The sequence below is a fragment of the Vanessa cardui genome, chromosome 23, assembly GCF_905220365.1.
Source record: "Vanessa cardui chromosome 23, ilVanCard2.1, whole genome shotgun sequence".
NCBI lineage: Eukaryota > Metazoa > Arthropoda > Insecta > Lepidoptera > Nymphalidae > Vanessa > Vanessa cardui.
Genome location: NC_061145.1, coordinates 3,785,676 through 3,802,653, shown reverse-complemented (window position 1 = coordinate 3,802,653; position 16,978 = coordinate 3,785,676). Strand labels below are relative to the sequence as shown.

The following is a 16,978-nucleotide window of genomic DNA, read 5'->3' as shown; positions in this document are numbered from 1 at the left end:
ATTGTATTGAAATGTTTGTTTTTTTCAAATAGTTAGGACAGGTTTTGTTTTTATCATAGCGTGTTATTAGAAATGGTTTTAAGGGTCTTTGTATTATATACAACAAATAAAAAATGACGTCATTAAATTTTTTAACGGTTTTTTTATGTCTATTTTCGGGTCCGGTGTAATTACATTTAAGACAATTTGTCTTTGAGGAGAAACAATCGTAAACTGTACTCGTATGTAGTACTTAGTACGCAAAGTACTCAAAGAACATGAGTTCTTTTATTATTTTAAAAATTCGATTGCTTATCGATTTTATTATCTGCAAAACATATTCCTCTTTATCGGTGTGTAATATAGTCCGTATAACATTTTTCAGAATTAATCAATATTTAAACTCTTCCAAATTTCGGAGAAACTACTTTCAACTGCTTACGAGTTGCATTCATAGTAACAATACAAAAATAAGAGCACAGCAAAAAAAGTAATTGTCGCGTAGATGACAATAGCTATTAGTCTGAAATAAATAGTACAGTTTCTTGTGAAGATCAAGTTAATGTATTTGATCTTAAGTGTCCCAAAAGTTGGGATAATTTGTTGTAACTAAATTTTTATGTTATAAAGGGCAAATGAGCAGGAGATGAAACTCACCCGATGGAAAGTGATTACCACCGCCCATGAACATCTGCAAAACCAGGGGCTTGCTGTTGCGTTCCTATAAGGAAAGTGAACGATCTTTTCTTGAAGGTTCCCAAGTTGTATCGGTTCGGAAAAACCGCCGGCGAAAGCTACTATTTAGTTGGATTGATATACGAATGTGAGTCGAGTTGGCCCAGTGGTTAGAACACGTGCATCTTAACCGATGATTGGGGCTTCAAACCCAGGTAGGCACCGCTATTCATGTGCTTAATTTGTCTTTATAATTCATCTCGTGCTCAACGGTGAAGGAAAACATCGTGAGGAAACCTGCATGTGACAAATTTCATAGAAATTCTGCCACATGTGTGTTCCACCAACCCGCATTGGAACAGCGTGGAGGAATATGTTCCAAACCTTCTCCTCAAACGGAGAGGACGTCTTTAGCCCAGCAGTGGGAATTTACAGGCTGTTGTTGTTTGTTGTTTGATATACGAATTATTTCCTTTGTTCAAACAATACATATTAAGTAGACTAAAACAAAACTTAATCTTTCTTGACATACTGGATATTCTTCCAAATTTACGGGAAAAGGTCCAGAGCTACCAATAAAATAGCAATAAAACTTGATAGGTAGACCATTTCTGTCCCCAATAACTCATTTTAATCGCGTTTGGACAAAGGCGCAGAATATATCGTTAAGCGACTGGATTTCTGTGTATTTTATAAATGTCTCACTTCATTACGGTTACATTAAATCCTTTTTAAAAGTTTTTTTTTTTTTTTAATTTTTAAGCCTTATAAATAAAAGAACAAATACATGTCACAGAGAATTAGAGGGTAGGGCGTTTTATTTCAGTGTACTTTGCACAGATGAGTCTCACATGCAGCCTTTATAATTAGTTGGATTAACATCTTATTTATGTTTCCGTTCCCTCACTGGAGCACCATGGAGTAAGCCCCATAATTTTTCTACATGAAAGCAATATTTTCCCAGAAGTGGTCATTCACAGGTAGCTTCATTACTGTAATCGTTTTCATCTTTCCCTAATAAATAAAGTGCCGAGATGTTATAGTGGTTAGAACGCGTGCATCTTAACCGACGATTGCAGGTTCAAACACAGGGAAGCACCACTGAACATTCATGTGATTAATTTGTATTTATAATTAATCTCTCACTCGGTGGTGAAGGAAAACATCGTAAGGAAACCTGCACGTGTCTAATTTCATAGGAATTATGCCATATTCTAGCAAGTATGTAGAGTATGTTCCAAAATTTCTCCTCCAAGGGAGAGGAGGCATTCTCTAGTCTAGCAGTAAGAAATTTTCAGTCTGCTGTTTTTGTTATAATAAATAAAATGTTTACTCAACTTAAAAACCACCATGAAAATCTTTTATAATTTTTTTTAATATAGTTTTTTGTCATATATACATATTTAGTTCCGGTCAAAAAACCTACGTATAACATTGAGGGTATGAAAATAATGTGATAAATATGATTGGATCATGAGTTCAGTTTCAATAGGAATAGTCGAGTATTTGGTTGAGGAATGCGGTAATATATTATGCATAATTTCATAAGGAAACCGTTGACGAACGCTTGCCCTAACTCGTGACAGGAATATTGAGTGAAATATTGAGCTTGCGCTATCCAAGTTTTTCCCTGCCGTCAGTTCTCGTAGCAAAATTTTGTAGAAATATATTTTATTTATTTATTTTGTTATTTTTATGACAAGGAACGAATTTTTTTATGAAAAAATAAAGTATACTTTTTATTTCGTTTAAAAGTATATTTTTTTTATATGTTAAGAAAACTGTCTATTTCTTGTCATTTCTCTGCAAAGAAGTAATTGTACTAATAATTATAAAATTCGAAAAATATGAAAATATAAATTAAGCAAAAATATTATATGTATTCGCTTGAAAATAATTAGCCTTTAAATTGATAGCCTAAAGTTAAAAATATTATTCCGTTTATCAATATTTTTCTACCAGGAATCAGAATCAGGTAAAATTTTAGTGATTTTGGATTTACTGACCCAAAGCCCGAAATAAGCTGTTTAAAAATGGAACACATTCAAACATGGAACTGTTTGGCACGTCCATAATAAGTATTATTTTTAATCAAGCTAATTTTAAGTCTCCGGGCATTGGTATATACATCGTGGAATGTAGATATACTGATGATCACTGTTACAATTTTTACAACAACAAACAATAACAGCCTGTAAATTTTTCTCTGGCTTAGGCGTCCTCTCCCTTTTGAGGAGAAGGTTCGGAGGATAATCCACCACGCTGCTCCAATGCGCGGTGGATATACATGTGGCCGTATTTCGTTAAAGTTGGTCACATGCAGATTTCCTCACGATGTCTTCCTTCACCCTCGGCAGTGATGAATTATAAACACAAATTAAGCAAATGAAAATTCAGTGGTGCTTGCCTGGGTTTGAACCCGTAATCGTCAGTTAAGATGCATGCGTCCTAACCATATATGCTCTTTACATTATAATTTGCCAATAATAGTATTTAAAGGGTATTTTTTCAATCTTAATTTCTGGTTAGGAAAGATGTACGCTTTTGTGGGTACATCCATAATTCCACTTTATTAAATAAAATAACTGGTTCATGGAGACATTATACGGCAGTACGTAAACATTATTCAAAGAATAAAAATGGACTTAATATTCCTGACGTGTACACGGTTCAGAGTCGACAGCAAACATAATTTACGTCGGGCATTTATAAAGTCCTTAATAAATATAAAATTCATCTTTTTGTTTTTGTGATAAGGTCTAACCCAGTAATGGTTCGAGTTGGGTGCCTCCACTTGAGGTCTGTGTTTGGTGAAAATTTACGTTCTTTAAAAGTTGGATCCAATTCCTGTGGCAAAATACTTTTAATTTTTTAGTGATGAAATAAGTAATAAAAAATAATGCTGGTTAGTAATCATTATTGATAACTTTGTCATCTCCATGATCAAAACATATGTACATATTGTAGAGCAAATGTTTTTGCATATAATCTAAATCTTTATTTTGATATTAAACAGAAAAATGGTTACTTATAATTTTTTGCGAATAATCAAATCGATTTTTGAGCGGCTAATCTATAGAACGGTAGGACCGATTTTGATTGAACTTTCACGGGCAGAAAGCTGATGTAATGTATCCAAATGAGAAGTAACTTAGGTTACAACAATAAGTTTTCGTTAAAACGCGCACGTAGTCGTAGTCACGTATATATTTTTTTTATTTTATAATTTTTCATGAAATGATAGGTATTCATGATTCCAAAAGGTCAAACTCTAAAAGTCCCACTGATAGTCTAGTGTCTTTTTATCAATAAATTTACGTAAATAAATAAAATAACGATAAGGTTAGGTCATTCTACCATTCTGTTCCAATGAGAGTTGGATGGTCTATGTTAATAATCATGAGTATCGTTAGGCCATCTCTACTCAGACGTAACTAATCGGTGAAAATATTAGATACTAGTAGTTGTCTGCGGCTTCGCTCGCGTTTTAGGCTATTCGTTGTTATGTGTCAGGCAAAAAGATTAGCCTGTGTCCTTTCTTGGTTTTCTTGTGTCCAGTTTGCTTCATAACAAATTTCATCAAATACGGTTCAGCGGTTTGGTCCTATATGGATCAGTGTGTTGGACTACAAAAGGGATGACTGAAAGACAATTGCACGTTGCGGAGATGAAAATGCTGAGAGGAAAGTGTGGTGTTACGCGAATGGATAGAGTAAGGAATGAGTACATAAGAGGAAGTTTGAAAGTGACACCGATAGCCGAGATGTTATGTGGAAGGCGGCTATATTTATGTATGGGCATGTAATGCGGAGGAATGAGGAACATATTGTGAGGAAGGCCTTGAGTATGGATGTGGATGGATGTCGGGGTAGAGGACGACCAAGGAAACGATGGATGGATTGTGTGAAAGACGATATGGTTAGAAAGAATGTTACTTGTGAGATGACGTCTGACAGAGAAGTATGGAAGGAGAAGACATGTTGCGCCGACCCCGAATAAAATTGGGATAAGGGCAGGAGGATGATGGTTTGCTCCTAAAAGAGCGATAGATAAACAGACTTACTTTCTCATTCATAATATTAATAGAGACTACGTAACAATACATTTTTAAATGCAATCCACTTTCGTATTTTTATTAAAGTTCAAAACACATCCAATACGTCATAAAACTTAATTTTATTATGAAAGCGAACATAAAGATTTTATTTTCATTACACATAATACTATGCGTGATGCGTTTACTAATAAAACTGCCTTTGTTAAATCATTTTACTTTCTAGTAAAAATCGAATATATTAACAATGATTTTTGTGTTAAACAAAATCTATCTTTATTTCGATATACATAAGATCTATTTCGTTGAATTTAAACATTTAAAACCTTTTCGTAGTGTGCGTTCTAGTGTTTTTATTTGTTAAACTGGATAGACCATCAAATCAAAACATTTGTTGCTAGCGCTATCCATCACAGTTTTCCCATTGAAAAGTTCTATTAATGCATTTTAAATAGTTAGGTGTATTGTCGGATTTATAGATTTCCCATTCATATGCAGAACAAAATTATTAATTAATACAAAATACTGAAGAAAAAAGGAACCAATTTCCGCTAAACAATTTATAACGTAATATTTGTAAATGAGTGAAAAAGGTTTTAATTAATACATGAAGCAAAAATTTTGTAACCCTTTTTAAGGAAATTACTCCGAGGAAAATTTGGTACAATTGAAGTTTATTTAAAAAGGCGGAAAGCTTATGTTTTTATGGAACACGCTATATAAATTATTAATTAACATTTTTTTATACATATACTAGTGGCCTAACCCGGCTTCGCACGGGTAGATATAAGGATTTGTTTTATATTTTTAACATTTATTTATATTATGTCTCAAGGGGATTAGACAGTGTTTCCGATTAAAACTTCCTGGCAGCTTGATATTTTCCGAGATATTTCAAAATTGTCGTTCTATTTCAACATATTTAAAAAAATATATAATAAAATATACATGTAATGTGTTATATTATATTGGAGCAAAATTACACAAAATTGTAATTGTATGTAATTTATCTAAAAATTGAAAAGTTTATTGTTACTATAATTTAGTTATTTCTTCAATCTTTATTTACTGCTACTACTAATCTAAAAATAGAAAAATCGACAATTCAAGATTTTTTACTTCATATATTGTAACTTAAAGAAAAAATAATTTGAAATAAATTTCTTGACAAGCCGGCTTAAAATACTCCTTGAGTCCGCTGTCATTGTTATTACTAAGTGCCAGATCACAAATGTTAGGCAGCGTATATACTTGTACTTTAGTCCATGTACACAATACACGGTGTACAAAGCTTAAATATATCTCCTCATGAACCCTTCATATATTCGTGGAAACCGTATGAAAAACCGTTCCGTAGTTTAAGAATTTATCGCTAACGTACTGACAGACCGACGACCGTTTTTGTTTGATAATATGTGGTGATCAATACAATATTACTTCTCCGTGTCACCACAAAATCCAATTTTTTAATAGAATCCAAAGCTACCATTGGCTTGGTATGTAAATTTATAGAGAAGGATCAGGAACCTTTGTAGATACTCTTTGCCTAAATTAAAAAAACTAAACTATACACAGTTAAAATTTCCTGTATGAAAATCAACAAACTCAAATTGCTTTATTCAATATAGAAGTATTACACTTTCTTATTGATGGTCAATTGAAACAGTACCACCGGTTCGGAGAAAATAACCTGAGAAGAACAGGCGAAAGAAACTCAGCGGGTTAAAACAATACGAGGTAAAGTACGACACAAATTAGATGTAGCATCGGAAAATGCAATGGAATGAACATAAAACCGATTACTGCCGATTTACACAACCAATAGAAATAGCTCCCTATCGCGCCATTCAACGCTATTCGTCGCTATAGATTTGCGCGTCAAACAAAGCAAGTGCATGTAAATCGACGGGTCAAATTGACGGATATATTAGGTCATATGATATTACAAGTTATTACGTTTGTGTCAAGATCATATTCGCATGAGAAATAAATTTTGATAATTTGGAATAGCGTACTTAATTCGGATGTGATCGGTTTCACGAATTTTGCCGAGGCGACATCTAAATTGTGTCGTACTATACTTACGTTTTGCCATATCACCTATTCTTGGATATTTCATATTTCAATCTATTCATAAGCAAAGTTGTATATTTCTGGGAAATATTGTAATAGAATGTCATTAAAGATGTACTGACTTTGCGAAGTTTGAGTTCGAGTATGCCTTCCTATAGTGTTCATCTGATCAAGTTGAAACTTATAAAGTTGTGGCTTTTACTTCGATTTTGTAAGCTTCATTACACTCGCCGAGGCCAAACCTTACAGAACATAGTTTTGAGCAAGAACCAAGACCTGTTTTATCACCCACCTGATGGTAAATGGTCACCACCTCCCATAGACAATGGTACTGTTAGAATCATTAACCATTCCTTTCATCGACAATGCGCCACCAATCTTGGTAACTAAGATTAACATATTATATATTGTCCTTTTTGCCTGAAGTTACACTAGCTCACTCACTATTCAAAGTGGGACACAACATGACCAAGTACTGTTATTTATAATTAAACAGCAGAATATCTAATGAGTGGGTGGTACCTATCTATACGTGCTTCACAAAGCCCTCCAAACAATGTAGACCTGTGCAACCGACACTGTATTTTTCTTAACTTAAAATATATTTACGAAGTAAACATATACAAATAAATATAGGAGGTAAAGAGGCATATTGAGGTTAAAGACAGTTTCAAAGACCAATTGCTACTTTGTAAAATGTCAAAAAAACAAAAATGAAATTGTCTAGTTAAAATATTTATTCACATGAGCTCTAAAATATACATATGTATAAGCGGAATAAATTAATTATTATTATAATTTATGACGACACAAAAACCCACATACATTGACTATATTTAAAAAACCTCATCAAACAGAAGTTCGGGCTGACCTTAACACTCAAACATCTGGTGAAAGTCGTTTGGCCGCTAATTTACAAAATCACCGGCTTCGGACTCACGTGAAAGTGAAATGGCATCTTTAGGCATTTTTCGATAACGAGGTATATCTATATTGTTTTGTTTTAGTGAGTGTGTTTGAATTGTTTTACCTTACCGATTTCGAACACGGTGTTCAATAGGGAGAACAAGCAATATTTAGATGCATTTTTTTGGGTCATATCTCATATCACGGCAAATCTTAAATGATTAAGTTTTTTTGTTTTTATATATAAAATTGATAAGATTTCAAATTAACGTGGTTATCGTTATTATTACAGTTATTTAATACGGGATAAATATCTTGAAGTATTTACTTGTTGTAATGTTTGTTCACGAGTGAACAAGACATTCGTAGATAATGTCGAAATATCGAGCTCCACCAACTGAAGATGAAAAACATGGTATATCCCGTATTAAATAACTGTTAAAAAGAGATGTTTTTTTTTGTTTTTTATGGTGGCAAACGAGCAGGAGGCTCACCTGATGGAAAGTGACTACCACCGACCATGGATATGTGCTGCGCCAGGGGGCTAGCAGCTGCGTTGCCGGCCTTTAAAGAAGGAGTACGCTCATTTTTGAAGATTCCCATGTCGTATCGGTTCGGAACAACCGACGAAAGCTGGTTCCACAAAGCGGTTATTCGAGGCAGAAAATGTCTTAGAAGATTAATGGATAAATGAGCTCTGAAGGTCAGTGGTCACCAACGCTCATAGACATTGGTGACGTAAGAAATACTAACCAATACTCACAACACCAATACGCCAACAGATCGGCTCTCACAACCTCACAATGAATGGCTTTACATACTTTCCGAGGTATGAAAAAGTACACCCTTATCACTCGACTTCTGACTGCTCCTGGTGAAAATTTCACATAAAAAGACCAAACATTTTTAATAATATGCGCGATCTGAGTTTTGAACGGACGACCTTGAGGTTTGCAGCATTATAAGCTCTATAACCTATCACCACAAAATACTTCAGGTTAGTTAGCTTAAAAATAGTACCTTAATGGACAAATTGCGATAATATTATAAAATAAAGAATTTAGTAGAATTTAAAAAAGGAATGTGCCCAAAATGTCGAGGAGCGAAATATTCACTTATCATCAAATCTATCACATTTTTATGAGTAAATCATTCTTACTAACTAAAAACATTATTGACCAATCATGTCAAGTCTGCCCAACAATTCGAAACGATCATTGGTCGCAATTTCGAACGACCATTCAAGTGATTCGTCACACATAATAAAGTTGTAATCGGTCTGTCTATTCTCGTGGAATGTTCAAAGAATCGTGCGGTCGACACCATTTACACAGTTAGAAAACATTTTAATGGACTAATTTTGATCAAGGAACATATTGCCTGAGCCCATAGCTCAGGCAATATGTTCCTTGATCAAAATTAAGATTGAATATATTATAAAATGATACTTATTTTAAAGAATTAGTAACATTAAATGACGACCTCTGTGGTCGAGGGGTGTGTACACCGGTATTCATGGATACGCCACTCCGAAGTCCCGGGTTCGATTCCTGGCCAAGTCGATGTTGAAAAGTTCATGAGTTTTCTGTGTTGTCTTGTGTCTGGGTGTTTGTGATACCGTCGTTACTTTTGATTTTCCATAACACAAGTGCTTTAGCAACTTACATTGGGATCAGAGTAATGTATGTGATGTTGTCCAATATATTAAATGCTTAAATATATACAAATATGAACTAAAACTAATTACTGTACAGATCTTGACCGCGTGGAATGGTGACAAGTATGGTAGCAGCATTTCCCTGTTGAATAGCAAATCCGAACCTCTGAGTACAAAACGAACCTGCTCCTCTGTCACCAGAAGAGGCACGATATAATATAATTTAATTTAATAATGATATAATTTAATGTTATTCATTCTTACGTTAATAAAGTAAATATTTAAAAAAAAAAAAACAAAAAAAAATTAAAGAATTAATTTGTCATAAGTGGAATATCCGGAATAATAGCTTTCTGAAGACGTGAAATCATTTTTAAGATACGATTAAGTAAACTTAGAAATATAAGCAGCTTACCATTATATTTGGATTCCAAATTAAGACATTTTGTGTTTATCTTACCCCAGAGCTTCATTCTATTTATAGGAAATTGTTCGTTTCTGATTCTACCGCAAACTGCTGACATTTATTGGATACACAAGCATGTCTTGATTCCGACACGTGGGGATTTTGTGAAAAGGTTTCGCATATTTGAACTCATTAAGCAGAACATTGTTGGATATGCATTCATAATTGTTGCACAGACAGTTCTCATGAGTTTCGAGAGTCCAAAAAATGTATAAGCTAGTGCCAGCCCAAAAAAAATATTAAAATAAGTACTGCTTCCAAACAAATATTTTTGGTTATCTCGCTAGAGTTTAAGTATAAGAATCTTGTTAAATTTCGAGAATAGCCGAGATGACTAAATGGTTAGAACGAGTGCATCTCAACCGATGATTGCAGGTTTGAATACAAACTAGCATCACTGAATTTTCATGCTTTTGATCATTATAATAAATCTCGTTCTCTCGCGTAGAATAAGTTCTGAAACCTCAGAGGAATGCCAACAATGGGACACTTATAGGCTATTACTTCACTTTTCTTTACTTTTCTTAAATAAAAAAAAATAAAAAAATTCGAATAAAATTTTTGTAATAAACAAAAGTGTTATCAATAATTTTAAACTTATTTTAATGGAGTCAAGTGAGTTGATCTCATCCGTGAATTAAAAACAAAAATAATTGACCACGTGACATAACATAAGTGCTTTTCAACTTGATAGTAGGGCTTTATTCAGGGCCATTTGGATAGAAACATCCACTCAAATGCAATGCTTAATATCGTTTTGTTACGACTCAGAGGTTGTATCAGCCAGTATAACTTTAGGAAGATTATTGGGAACGTTAGTTCCCGGGGTTGGTGGCGTGTGCCAATACGCTACTGACCAATCGCCAAATGTTGGGTCATCATTTTTAGTTTTAATGTTTACGCAATTTTTTCAATCCAACTATTCAAAATAAAATTAAAAAATGGAACCGCACCCAAATGTGCCCGAATTTTTCTTTTTTTTTTACATTATTGGTATGCTAGCAAAAGTCCACCTGATAGTAAGTAACAATAGACATATTGGTTCTGTATAAATATGCAATTAAAATATCTCTAACACGTATTAAAGTGATTAATATCTCATTACGAATAATAATCGAAAGTCTTGCCACCGGATCACGTGAAAATCATGATCATCAAGGGAATAATGTACCCGCTAACTTGTTATAAATTATGACTTTCATATAACTTTGTATTAAATCATCTATTGAGTAATCATAATTTTCAGATACTTAGAAAAAGTTTGTAAGAGTTTTTATTTAATAATAAACCAAGTCAATAATACACCCAGGTGTAGTCTGCGTGTCTTTCTTTCACATTGTTAAGGGCTGATTGTCAGGGCTATACAAAAAAGTATCTTGGAGCTCAAGCTTGAAAATACGTATCAATTTGGTGATAAAAAAGCAACAGACAGATATTACTATAAAAACTATCATGATTGATTTACATCATCGTTGTTTTGACACATATTTCAACACACACATGAATCATACAACATATCACAGTTATATGTTCCTAAACCATGGTTAACCCAACATATGACTTAGCGGAATGAACTCGATTAAAAGCGTCATCAATTTGCCTTTGGCATTTCATAAACCGGCGAGAGTTGGCAAATAGACGTCGTCGTTTGTATAGTAATGAATCATATCATTTGCTGACCACATAATCTTATATATATACGATACTAGATCCCGCAGCTCTAAGGTATCAGCAGAAGCTTCTCGAAAGGGATCTCCTACGTACGTATTTGATATCAATTTAATTTTATCCGTTAAGTCTTGGTTTTAGTTTCATTTTATCTAATACTACCTACCTAGTTTAATTTAAGCTCAAATAAATGTGTTTATTTAAACATCGCTTTAAAACTTCTAAAATAATCAGTGTTTCTCTATATTGTGCATATATTATACTAGCGGCCGCCCGCGGCTTCGCTCTCCTATTAATATATAAAAGATAAAATATAAAAGATAGAGATATGGTATCGCGGACTGTTTTGTAGAAATAATTAAGATGTAGTAGGTAGCATACATTGTTTTTAATTTTAAGCAACTGTTTAGGCAGCGCACGCAAATAATTGTTTTATGAGGTATTTTTTTCCGACTCGCTAGACAAAAGTTGTGATAGCTCAGTTAATATACATGTTATAGAAACAATTTATAGCCTATAGCACTCAGGAACAATGTAGCTTTCTGCCAGTTAAAAAAATTTTAGTATTTCATTATGAGTTCCAGAGATTACCCCAACATACAAATTTACAAACTTACAAATTTTTTCTTTATAATATTAGTATAGATATATATCCTTCTTCTTGAATCAATGTATTTATTAAAAAAACGCATCAAAATTTGTTGCGTAATTTTAAAGATCTAAGCATACATGGAGGCAGACAACGGTAAGCGACTTTGTTTTATACTATGTGATGACGGATGGATATTTTACCTTCTGATATTTCCAAATAAATATTAACCCAGTGTCAATAGCTCAACGTTTTACAAGCTAAGTCTCAGGTTTGATATCTGAGCTAAGTTTTTTCGCCGCTTCTTCTCATATCTAGGTGCTTCCTTTTCTGAACCGGTGATAGTGTTTCATTTGACTATGAATAAAATTAGTGTAATGCTTCTATATTCACATCTAGCTCAATCTTAAAGTCTAATTGAAATGACTAAATATTTCTATTTACCCTTCCAATAGAACGGGAAATGGAAGTGGTAACTTAAACTAATCACTGTAGTATGCGTATAAGAAAGGGAAACCAGACAGACTGGCGCCGTTACGTAACGCGTTAAGTAACGAAGGCTTAGCCTCCCATAACAAGTTACCACTTGAAAAATCCAGCATGATTAAATATCCATATTTCTTTTGTAAATAAAAGGATATGATAACTTATTTAAATAATGTCTCTTCAAATCACAAAAGCGCAAAAGGGTCGCGAATTATTCGACTTATTACGTCCTTCCACTCAAATAAACCGTCTGAATAAAAAGGAACTTGTCAAATTGATAAAGGGCCAGCGGGAAGTTCATTTTTGTGTGTCAGGATAATAATCTTTTCCGTGATTACCATAGCCTTTTTTGTCTCTGACGGACGCATAAGGTCATCAAAAACTTTTCGTGGATCTTGAATCTAAGATAATCTTTCTGTGAAATTTTGGATTTGTTTCTATTATTAATGGTTTCTTTTGGTGGGAGGGCTTTGTGCAAGCCCGCCTGGGTAGGTTTCACCCACTCGACAGTTATTCTACCGCCAAATAATAGTATTCAGTATTGTTGTGTTTCGGTTTGAAGGGTGAGTGAGCCAGCGTAAGTACAGGCACAAGGGACATAACATCTTAGTTCCCAAGGTTTGTGGCACATTAACGAAGAAGGGATTGTTAATATTTCTTACAGTTTCATTGTCTATGGGTGATGGTGACCATAAGTGGTCACCATCACCCATAGATGATAAGATAAAATGGTAAGCCATCAGGTGGCCCATAGGCTCGTCCGCTAACCTATAGCAAAAAAAAATGGCTTAAAATTCAGTTGATTAGAGTTTTCTGCCAAGAATTTCACAGTCATAGCTTGGAGTTTTTATGTGATAGTATTTATAATTCCGTGCAAAGAAGCGCACAAAAGCCGTTGATCTTGTAACTAAAACAGCTCCTATTCTATAGAATCTAACTGACCTTAAGTACGTAACATTTTATAAAATAAGTATAGAATTCTTGTTTAAATTTGTATTAGAAATTTTAGCAAGAATGAAATTGTTATCGTAATTTTTTACTTTAGTATCACGGAAGATTTGAAATGAAGCAAGCAATTAGTTTAAACTATATTTTGTGAGCGATTTTTTAATGTATTCAATTGATAAATGATTAAGAAAACTTGTAATAATTTACAGTAGACAAGCCCAGACAGTGAAGAGTTATGGAGTTAGTGTATTTATAAATATAAGGGTCGTCTTAGGGTCCTGATTAGTTAAGAGGTTTATGTTTCTTACAAAGATCGACACTTAATTATACGCCAAACCCTGTACATGCTTTTTTCTTTTTTGGAATGCTATTGGTTGGCGGACGAACATATGGGCCACCTGATGGTAAGTCACCACCGCCCATAGACACTGGCGCTGTAAGAAACATTGACCTTTCCTTTAATCGTCAATGCGCCACCAATCTTGGAAACTAAGATGTTATTTTCCTTGTGTCCGTAGTTACACGGGCTCACTCACCCTTCAAATCGGAACACAACAAATTAAAAGCCCTACCACCAAGTATTATTATTTTTTGACATTTGTCATCTCAAGATAATGTCAAGATTTTTTATTTTTTGCTTTTATTTCTTTTTAATTTGGAGTATTTTTCAATTTGAGTATTATTGTTTTGTTCCTTCATATTCTTTTATATTTTTGTTGTTATTTTAAAGATTTATTAATGAAGGAGTGTAATGTGTTGCTGTTTTTATGTTATTTGTATTGTAAAATGTAAACGCCTGTAGCGGTGTATCACACCGTACAAGAATTTATTTTTTACTTTTTCTTATATCTTCTATAAATCTCACGCACACATATATCTTATAAGCGTAACTAGTACAAACGTACGATAACAATAATGGTTTTGTTTTGAGGTGGCACGACTTCCTAATAAAATATATGTCAGAAAATAGTGAACTACAATTATTAACAATGGCTTTTAGTTTGGCAAGAAAAAGTTTCGATTCAATGCAACTATAGGAGTTTGCATTGAATCAAAACATAATTTTTCTGTATTTATATTAATGTTTGATAATAAACAAACACAAATATAAAGTAAGAATACAAGTAAATAGTCTGGCCATTCTCCAATAGGCTCGCTAATGCACAATTTTCTTCGCGCGTGGCAAACTACGGTCAAGTGCATTCACCTTGAACTCGACTCACCGAGAAATCGTTACCATTGAAACTCGACGACTAGTCGCTTTTGTGGTTTGAAAAGTTCATTGAACTCAAAATATATTACGTAAATAGCATTATATAAAACAAAAGAATAAACAATGGAGCCTTATTTTGTTTTCGAAAATGTTTGTTATCACAAGAAATAATAGTAACTTATGAAAACATATATAGTATTTATATCAAAGTATCTCTAAATATAAGCAGTTTAACGCATCCGTATATTCAAGACCGAATGAGCGATAAATTTATAAGCAAGAGATGTATAAATAAATGGCTAATAAGGTCAAAATAAGCATAATGGCGTGTTTAACTTAGTCGCTAGTTTAAGGTGGATGACCACTGTTAAATGTGCATACATTCTAGGCTAATTCGATTCTCATGAAGTATCTGATCTTATATATTTGGAGTGTCTGTTTGTGATAATAAAATAGTCCTTTTTTACTAAATGCATATGCATGTATACACGGTACATATACCAAAATAACATTTTTAACATTTTTTTGTCAGTCTGTCTGTCTGTTTGTTCCGGCTAATCCCTGGAACGGCTGGACCGATTTTGAAGGAACTTTCACTAGCAGATAACTGATATATTAGGTAACCTAGGCTTCAATTTTTGTTAATTCAAACTCGTACACGGTTAGTAATAAAAATACCAAGATCGAATCATCCCTTCCATTTGCTTTATAGAAAATAAAAAATCGTTAAGTGTCAAGTTTAAGTGGTCACAAGTCTGAGATCCGGTTCAAATTGGAAGTAAGTCGATATAATAACAGGTAGAAGAAACGTGCACTTTAGATCCCTAGGTTGGCGGCACATTGGCGGAGTAAAAAGTATATTTTTGCTCTAGTCTATAGTCAGAGGCATCAAAACTTTTTGCTCGTGGATTTCCATTTAAATTTATCAAACAATTTAGCAGTATAGACCTAAAAAATTCTCCTGTTTCAACAAACAATAACAACAACAGTCTGTAAATTTCCCACTGCTGGGCTAAGGTCTCCTCTCCCTTTTGAGGTGAAGGTTTAGAAAATATTTCACCACGCTGTTCTCATGTGGGTTGCTGGAACAAGCATGTGAAGGAATTTCTTTGAAATTAGACACATGCAGGTTTTCTCACGATGCTTTTCTTCGCCACCGACCACGAAATGAATTATAAACACAAATTAAGCGCATGAATATTCAATGGTGCTTGCATGGGTTTGAACCCGCAATCATTCTAACCACTGGGCCATCTCGGGTCTTCGAAAGACCTAAAAATTTCACCTGTCTACCAAAATTCAAATAGCATAATTTGTCGCCATAAATATCTATTAGAAAGTGAATTAAGCAGGTCAAATGAGTCTTCGTTCGATGTATTCGTCGCTCGATATTGCGTCAAACGTTTTGCAACCGAATAAAAAACTTTCACTCTTATTAAATTATTCAATTTCACGACAATAGTTGCGCACGCGCATGATAAAGTCATTAGATGAATTTTATTAAAATCATTATATTTGTTTCATTGATAATGTTTCATGATAGTGTAGAGTATGTGTTGTCGTCATAAAACTTCGCAGTGATGTGACCTAGGCGCGCGACTTTTACACGGTACACCTGGGTGGGAGAAACGAGGAACACCAACGGCTTTGTAACAGTGGCCAAGTAACGTCAGCGGCGTGTGATCCTCTTAACGTTCGCGGACGAAATTTTTGTCACATTTGACGTTTTAAAATTTGTTGTTTCTTGTTTTGATTTCATTGGTTGAGTGATTGTCGTTTTTATATGAAAGTAAGTGTATTAAGAAACGTGTTTGGGTGCGTTGACCTGTGTTCAAATCTAGGTTTGCAGTTTTCCCTTCGTCGGTTGGATTTTTGGTGAGAGTGACCGATATGGATTCAATGGGTGTTATGTTTGTGTAAGTATTGACTCTTGTAACAGATCTTGTAAGCTTATATATTTTAAAAATATTTTTTTTAATTATGTTATTGACATCGCTATTTTTCAAAAATGGAACAAAAATGTTTACAACGCGTATTACATTAATTCTAATTATAATGTACCTTCGTATTTATTGGTAATATAAGAAATGTTAGCTTTTGTTTTTTGGGGTCACTTGCGACTTTCACCTGGACTTTTTGAAAAATCACCGGATCGCATACATCGAATCGTAGAACCGGTAATGATTTGCAAACGTTAAATGTCAACAAAATTTCTCCTTAACATACTTTTAGTGATTTTCTCTTCCGCATAATATAAATATATT

At 33.7% G+C, this 16,978-nt stretch overlaps 1 protein-coding gene across 2 annotated transcripts in view; it reads left to right on the top strand.

The window, feature by feature from the left end:
- Window positions 1-16,366: 16,366 nt before the first annotated feature.
- Window positions 16,367-16,978, top strand: part of LOC124539851 — an 89,749-nt gene continuing 89,137 nt past the window's right edge. For both annotated transcript variants that reach the window (XM_047117208.1, XM_047117209.1), the window contains exon 1: window positions 16,367-16,630. The gene's annotated coding sequence lies outside the window, so the exon portion shown is untranslated. The remainder of the gene's footprint in view (window positions 16,631-16,978) is intronic.